Below are 7842 nucleotides of genomic sequence, written 5' to 3' on the forward strand. Positions count from 1 at the left end.
AGGATGCAAATGTAAGCAATTAATTCTAGAAATTGTGTTTAGTAAGGTTATCGGACCTAAGTTACACACATACTATGTTTTAGACATTTACAGAAAAGCCTATCCTGTAATTACTTACTGTAAAATATATAGTAGTCATTTGAAGAATACAACAAAGATAGACAGAAAAAAACAGGAAGATAAAATATTACTAAGTGCATGATATTTCCCAAACCTATCTACTTAATTTAGAAAATTTCAACCAAAATATAGACATGATTTGATTTGTAGTAACCTAATAGAACCAGCAGAATTAACAATCATCTGAAATAGCACCAACAAGATAATAACTAAAAACAATTCAAAAACAAAAACATTGAAAGATCAAGCATGATCAAACATAAAGTGCGCTATAAATCTATAAAAAGTTTACATAGTACAGTTTAGAAATATGTAGTCAATGAAAGTATCAAAATCGAGTTCAGAATTACAACTATGCCTGCCACAATAAATAATTGGCAGTCATTTTGTTACTCAATTCATTGCTAACAAATATTAACCCATAAATATTTCCAGATGATATCTAGATGACCACTGAAATATCCACTGACCCTTTAGGGTGTCCAATACCAATAATTACTTATACAAGAAATTTTCTTTGAAAAAGGATTCAAGTCAAGTTACACATATCATTTTGGAAGCAACAGGTAAAAGTAGAATCTCATCAGGCAAGTATTGACTAGTCAGTCAGAACAAAAAGTTTTCATCAAGACCAGTCTATGCCAATCAGCTATTTTCACTCAGTAACCTTCTTAGTTGTATTAACAGGAAAAGAAATGATCAGAAAACTTGCAAAAGTTACAGAGGATTTTAGAAGCTCTCATTAGACGGTAAAATATAATTTTCATTTTTCAATAGTATGTAGTGATTTGTATTCTGACAATTTATAGTTGCTGCAACAGAAATTATTCTAGTTCTTCATAGGGAGAAGCATGCAAAAATGAGGGGCTGTGCTGCCGGGGGAGTGGTATTTGGAAGATAAGATAGGCATTAACTAGACACAAATACTGCTAATTAAAGCAAGAGCTGGAATGTGCCGGTGCCGCTGCTTATGAAAAGTAACCTGCACCTGTGTCAGACACTCTTGAGCTGAATACTGTTGTTTTACCATAGGTCCTCTTTCACTTTCTTTTGTGTTAATTTTAATAATCATCCATTTTGAAGTTCATAAAAGGAATGATCCTTACTGTTTGTTTTTCTCAGACACACATTCCCCTCAGTGGAATCTTCACACTTAGATCTGCATTCCCTATTTAAAGTTAAAATTGAGAGTACTTTCTTTGTTGAGTATTCTCATATGTCAAATTAGAACTTAAAATTAGATGGTAGTGGTAAGATGAAGGAAATAGTAGTGGTAAGATGAAGGAAATTATTAAGTGAAAAGTTGAGAATGTTTTGGTGCAATAAGTGAAAACAGTCAACAAGAACGATATCCAAAATTTATAAAGAGAGAAAAAGCATGACAGGGCCATGTTTGCTGTTATAAAACTGCATTGACATGTGTTTGCAAATATTTGTAAAAATGTCCTAAAAATAAAGAATAATTAAAATCATTCTTCAATTGATTGTTCTTATTTTTGTTGTCTGCATTCTACCGTCTGGCCAAAATAACAGTGTTAAGTCAAAATATTTTATTGCTTAAGACATTCTCCTAAAAAATGAGTTTTATTTTGTTTGTATAGATCAGCAATTTTTTGAATTTCTATTATTTAAATTAAGGTTTTCTAATTATTAGATTTCCTTGCTTTAGAATATAAGCCATTTTATCTCAGGTGTTTAAGAAAATTAGAAATATATTTAATATAAAATTTTTGTGTATGGAATACTACTATCCAGAAAGAAAAAATCTGACTTAGTGATCTAGTTTTCCCTCGCCCAAATCTTAAAAGAAATGAATGACCTGTTTTATATTCTCACCATATCCTCTCTCCAATCCTCTCTTATTTTTACAGTATTAATATTTCAAGTATACTTCTTTATTTTGTTCTGTGAACGGGGGTTTTCATCTCGTGTTATTTGTATGATGTCATTAGTTCTCTTATGTTTCTTTTTTTTTTTCTTTTCAGTGTCATAGCTGTTTGGTTTATTTTTAACACTTTCGAGTGTGTCAGTATATACTTCTTTGTCTCTAAATTTGTTGTAAATCTGAAGTCAATCCATTACACTGTATACAGTAACTATGTAAATATTATTTATTGTAGGATCAGATTATTGACCTTTTTGTTAAATAGCATGAATTTGGGAACTCTAGGAGAATGTTTACAACCTAAATGTTATCTTGAACTTTTATTTCTTTTTTTAAAGCATTTCATTTACCGAAAACCCTACCCCATTTTTGTAGGGTTTTCGGTAAATGAAATGCTAAAAATAAACAAATAAATAAAAATGACTTGACTATGTGTTAACATTTTCTTCTGTGCCGTTTTGTGTGTGTGTGTGTGTGTGCGCTTATGTGCGTGTGTGTCGGTATCGTGGCTATGACATTTCTTTTCGTTGTTTTGTTTTGTTTTGTTTTGAGATGGCGTCTTGCTCTGTTGCCCAGGCTGGAGTGCAGTGGCATGATCTTGGCTCACTGCAACATTCGCCTCCTGGGTTCAAGTGATTCTCCTGCCTAAAACTCCCAAGTAGCTGGGTTTACAGTGTCACATCGCCACACGGACCTAGTTTTTGTATTTTTAAAAGAGACTAGGTTTCATCATGCTGGCAGGCTGGTCTCAAACTCCTGACCTCAAGTGATCTGCCTGCCTCGGCCTCCCAAAGTGCTGGGATTACAGGGGTAAGCCACTGTGCCTTGCCTGAAATTCTAATTGAGTTTATTTTCCTTGTTTACAAAACAAAAATATGGCTTTGCCTTACTTTCACACTTATCCAGAATTGGTAACATCGTGTACACATAGCAGAATCCCTATTTCCTCCCTATAGACATCTCCCCTAGTGTTCTCTGTCTTCCAGCTGTAATCTGGTTAATTTGCTCTGTAGAACTACTATGGAACCCTCACTCAGATTTCTCTTGCACTGTTTTCTACGCTGGAGTCACTGTTTCCTACTTTTTATGTCATCATTTTCTCTTTATTTTTTGAATTATATATTTAATTTTATGGATTTCAATATAAACTAAATGTATTTCAATAGTCCATTTTACTTTCACAACTTGTAGGATAGTTCCATTGTTTTCTAGCATCTGGACTTGTGATACAAGACTGTTGCCACCTGATACCTATTTCATTACAAGTTCTGTGTATCATTTGGATTTTCTTTGTGCTTATCATTTGAGACTCCAGAATCACATAATGAGTGTCGGTCAAATTATTTGATGTAATACTCACTGGACCCTTTCCTTGTAAAGTTATTTGTAAAATATGCTTGGATATTTTATTTGGTTGATGATCTCTTCTTGTATTGTTATTTTCACTTCACCTTCTGAATTGATTTTCATATCTTAGAATTTCCCTCCCATTTTTCTTGTTTTTATCCTTTCTTCTAATTTTACTTGATTTTATTTTACTATTCTTTTTATTTATTTATTTTGAGACAGAGTTGTGCTCTATCGCCCAGTCGGGAGTGCAGAGGAAAGATCACGACTCACTGCAGCCTCGCTCCCTGGGCTCAAACGATCCTTCCACCGCAACCTCCCAAGTAGCTGTGACCACATGCATGCATCAGGAAACCCAGGCACATTTTTGATTTTTTGTAGCAACAAGGTCTCATTCTGTTGCCCAGGCTGGTCTCAAATTTCTGAGCTCAAGCAATCTTGCCTCTGTCTCTCAAAATTCTGCCATTACAGGCATGAGCCGCTGTGCTCAGCCTCTTTTAATTTTAGAAAAAACTTCGTTTAACATAGTTTTGAAACCTTTTGAATCTTTGGTTTTCTTTTCAATGATAATTTTTGTTTCCATTAACTTGTTACCGTTATCTGTTTGTTTTTCGAGAGTATCCTGTTTATAGCCATCTTTTTCTATATTAGTCTATTTCTTATATTACTGTAATTTCACCATAAAAATGCGATTAAAGTAATTTCCATCTATTTATTTTAAAATATATTTTCCCCAGGTGGGAACTGAACAGTGAGATCATGGACTGGGAAGGGAACATCATGCACGGGGCCTATCTGTGGGAGGGAGGGGGGAGAGTTGCATTGGGAGGTTATGCCCAGAGTCTGTATTGGGTTTCTTTCTTTCTTTCTTTCTTTCTTTCTTTCTTTCTTTCTTTCTTTCTTTCTTTCTTTCTTTCTTTCTTTCTTTCTTTCTTTCTTTCTTTCTTTCTCTCTTTCTCTCTTTTCTCTCTTTCTCTCTTTCTCTCTTTCTCTCTTTCTCTTTCTCTCTTTCTCTCTTTCTTTTTCTTTCTTTCCCTCCTTCCTTCCTTCTTCCCTCCCTCCCTCCCTCCTCTTTTCTTTCTTCCTTCTTTTCTTTCTTTCTTTCTTTCTTTCTTTCTTTCTTTCTTTCTTTCTTTCTTTCTTTCTTTCTTTCTTTTTTCTTTTTCCTTTGTTTTTAGTAATGCTTATCTATTCAAAGCCGAGCTTCACTTTAATGGCACTGCTAAGTTGTCTGCCTTATTATCCGTTCCAATTTAAAAATAGAATATTGGATTGTTTATTTTAAATCATTGAGATATGTTTATCCTCCATTAGCCCATGTATGTCTGTTTCCTTATAGGTCTTTTTAAAACAACAACAACAACATACTAATTGGGCCATTTACTCGAATGGTGCTGCAATTTAACTGAACGACTTCTTTTTTCTAGTAGTCACTGGAGAACTGATGCCACCTACCCACGCCCATACACATGATATTTCATGGATGAAAGTTTTCCCTGGATGACCAGCAGGCACTGTAAAAATGTTTGCTCTCCCTTGAACTTCATACAATTTCTTTAGAGAATGATCTTATTTTTAAAAATTTCCCTGGAGTTAAATCTCTCCCTTGGTGTTACATCTTTACAGTTAAATCCTGTATAACTATCCTATCTGCCCAATCTCTGCACGATATCTCTTTGGCATTTCACTGGGAAACTAATATCATATTATCTTTTAGTGTTATCTAATCTGCAGCTAAAACTATATGGCTTATATTTAAACAATATTTATCAATAATCCATATTCCTGAACATTGTTAAACTCATTTATTCAATGTTGAAGGTTATTCTGTCCCCCACTGTTAGACGTCTTACTCTCACATAATTTTTACTTTAACAGTTCTGCATTGTCATTTCAGTAGTTGGAGTAAATGGACATTCAATTTTTTTTTTTTTTGACACAGAGTCTTGCTCTGTGGCCCAGGCTAGAGTAGTATATTGGCACGATCTCAGCTCACTGCAACCTCCGCCTCCCATGTTCAAGTGATTCTCCTGCCTCAGCCTCCCGAGTAGCTGGGATTAAAAGCACCCACCACTGCGCCTAGCTAATTTTTCCATTTTTGGTGGAGACGGGGTTTCATCATCTTGGCCAGGCTGGTCTTGATTGATCTTTTTATTTAATATCTGAGTTGTCTTAGATGTCAATGTGTCAAATATATGTTAATTTTCCTGTAAACAGTATGATCTATTTGTATAACTGTGGAAGTCAAACTCTATTAATGTATTAATATTCTACTAAACAATGTGTGTTTAAGAAACTGTAATATATGGCACTGCATTGATTTTTTGTGAAGATTAAATAAATTAATGTTTGCTCAATAAACATTAGTTCTAAACATTGTACCTAATGCTCTTTTATTAATATTTTATCTGAATTCAATACCTAATTGTATCTAATTATCTTTGTATTCTGACTTTTTGGGGTTAAAGAATATTCACATTTCTGGAAAGCTAATCTAAGAACAGATACTCAAGTCTTTGATAATACATGGTGATATCTCCTATATAAATAAAGATGTATCCTCCTAAAACAGTCTATTTAAGCTAGTGTTTGTATATGTTATGACCTAAACATGCAGAGTCTTTCTGCAAAGTCACTGACAGTTTATGTGTAATAAATTAGACTTTATATCTACTGATACCTAGCCTAATAACAAATGTTTTTATTATTCTTTGTTTTTATAATACATTTATTTAATATTTCAAATGGTTGTTTTCACTGTTAAATATATATTCATATGTATTTTCGTTCTTTTCTTTTGATCCAATTTGTCGATGTATTGTGACTTCTGGTTAAGTGAATTCCTAGGTTTTATTTGTAATGTATGATCACACTTTTGAAATATAAGATAGTAAAACTTTTAACTTTTAATACTTTTTTCAGACTTTTATATTTTTCTAACTTATGCCAATGTTATCACTGAAAAAAAGTTACTTTCCTCACTATTTAGCATTGCAAAGGATGATGACTGTGTTTAAATTGAATCCAGTAATTCTAATATATACTAAACACATAGAAAAGTAATTTTATTTTGAGCATTTTTAAAAACACAATTCACTTCAAGACCATGAAGAATTAATTTGAAGACACTTTAAAACAATTGATTTTACTTATTTCTCCTCATTCAGCAATTAATTTATTATATAATTTTTGGAAATACATTTAGTTCTTTTAAAATATAATTTATCATCAACTTCATATGTTGGACAAAAGTGCATATAAAGTCAACAGCTAGTTATGTAAATGAAACCTTCCAATGAATTAAATAAACAATATTCTACATCTTATATATTCTTCAGCTTATTGTTACATTTCTATTAAGTGTAATTTCAGTGTGGCGTATAGGGAAGTCAGAACATCAGTATTTTTCCTTATAAAACAGTGCCAGGAATTTTTATTTTTCTGGACTAGGTTAGATAAACTTGGATACAACATATTATTATCTTAAAGCAAGACACGCACGTTTTCACAGTGCAGTTCTATTTTTAAAAGTCTACGTATTTGGTTTCATGTATTGCATTACAATTTACTTTTTGTAACAACAATGTCAACTTTGATACTTTCAAAATAACTATCTTAAATACAGATCTGAACTTTTACTTCAGTCAATCCTATACCCTGATTTCATATTCTAAACAGTAACTGAAGCTTGGTGCTATTCAAATTTCTCCCTAAATTAAAGAATGCCAAAGTCCTTTTTCTTTGTCAGTCATTTTTTTTCAGCTTTCTTGGCTCTTTATCTGTTATATCAAGTTGCAGAATATATAGTTTATGGAGGAAATGAAAAAAAATCAACTATTTCTGCTGATGTCACCACTCATACACTAGAACTGACATATACTGAAAGAATGACAGGCTGAAGAATATAATCAGTGTGGCAACATCACTTTTATTGGCACATAGCATCTATCTTCAAACTGTAACAAACACTTTGGTTACCCAGCTTTCCAATTGGCACCTCTGAAAAGTCATAAGGACATGTTTACCTAGTGTTACAAAAACACATTTCACACCTCTGGTATAGTTCTGCTGGTAATAGGAATTTGACATTTGCATTTCCTGTTACTTAAGGGCTTTAGCATTTTCTATGATGTGAAATCTTGGAGGCTTTTTAGAAGATACCTAAATAATGTACAATATTTACATTTATTTTTACTTCATCCTTGGCATTTTAGAATCAAAATAATTGTGCAAGGTTATCTCATCTCTTTCTTTTTTTTTCTTTGAAATGGAGTCTTGCTATGTCACCCAGGCTGGAGTGCAGTGGTGCAATCTTGGCTCACTGCAACCTCTACCTCTCTGGTACAAGCGATTCTCCAGCCTCAGCCTCCCGAGTAGCTGGGATTACAGGCACGCACCACCATGCCCAGCTAATTTTTGTATTTTTAGTAGAAATGGGGTTTCACCATGTTGGCCAGGCTGGTCTCGAACCCCTGACCTCAGGCGATCCA

Source organism: Papio anubis, chromosome 4, assembly GCF_008728515.1.
Source record: "Papio anubis isolate 15944 chromosome 4, Panubis1.0, whole genome shotgun sequence".
Classification (NCBI taxonomy): domain Eukaryota; kingdom Metazoa; phylum Chordata; class Mammalia; order Primates; family Cercopithecidae; genus Papio; species Papio anubis.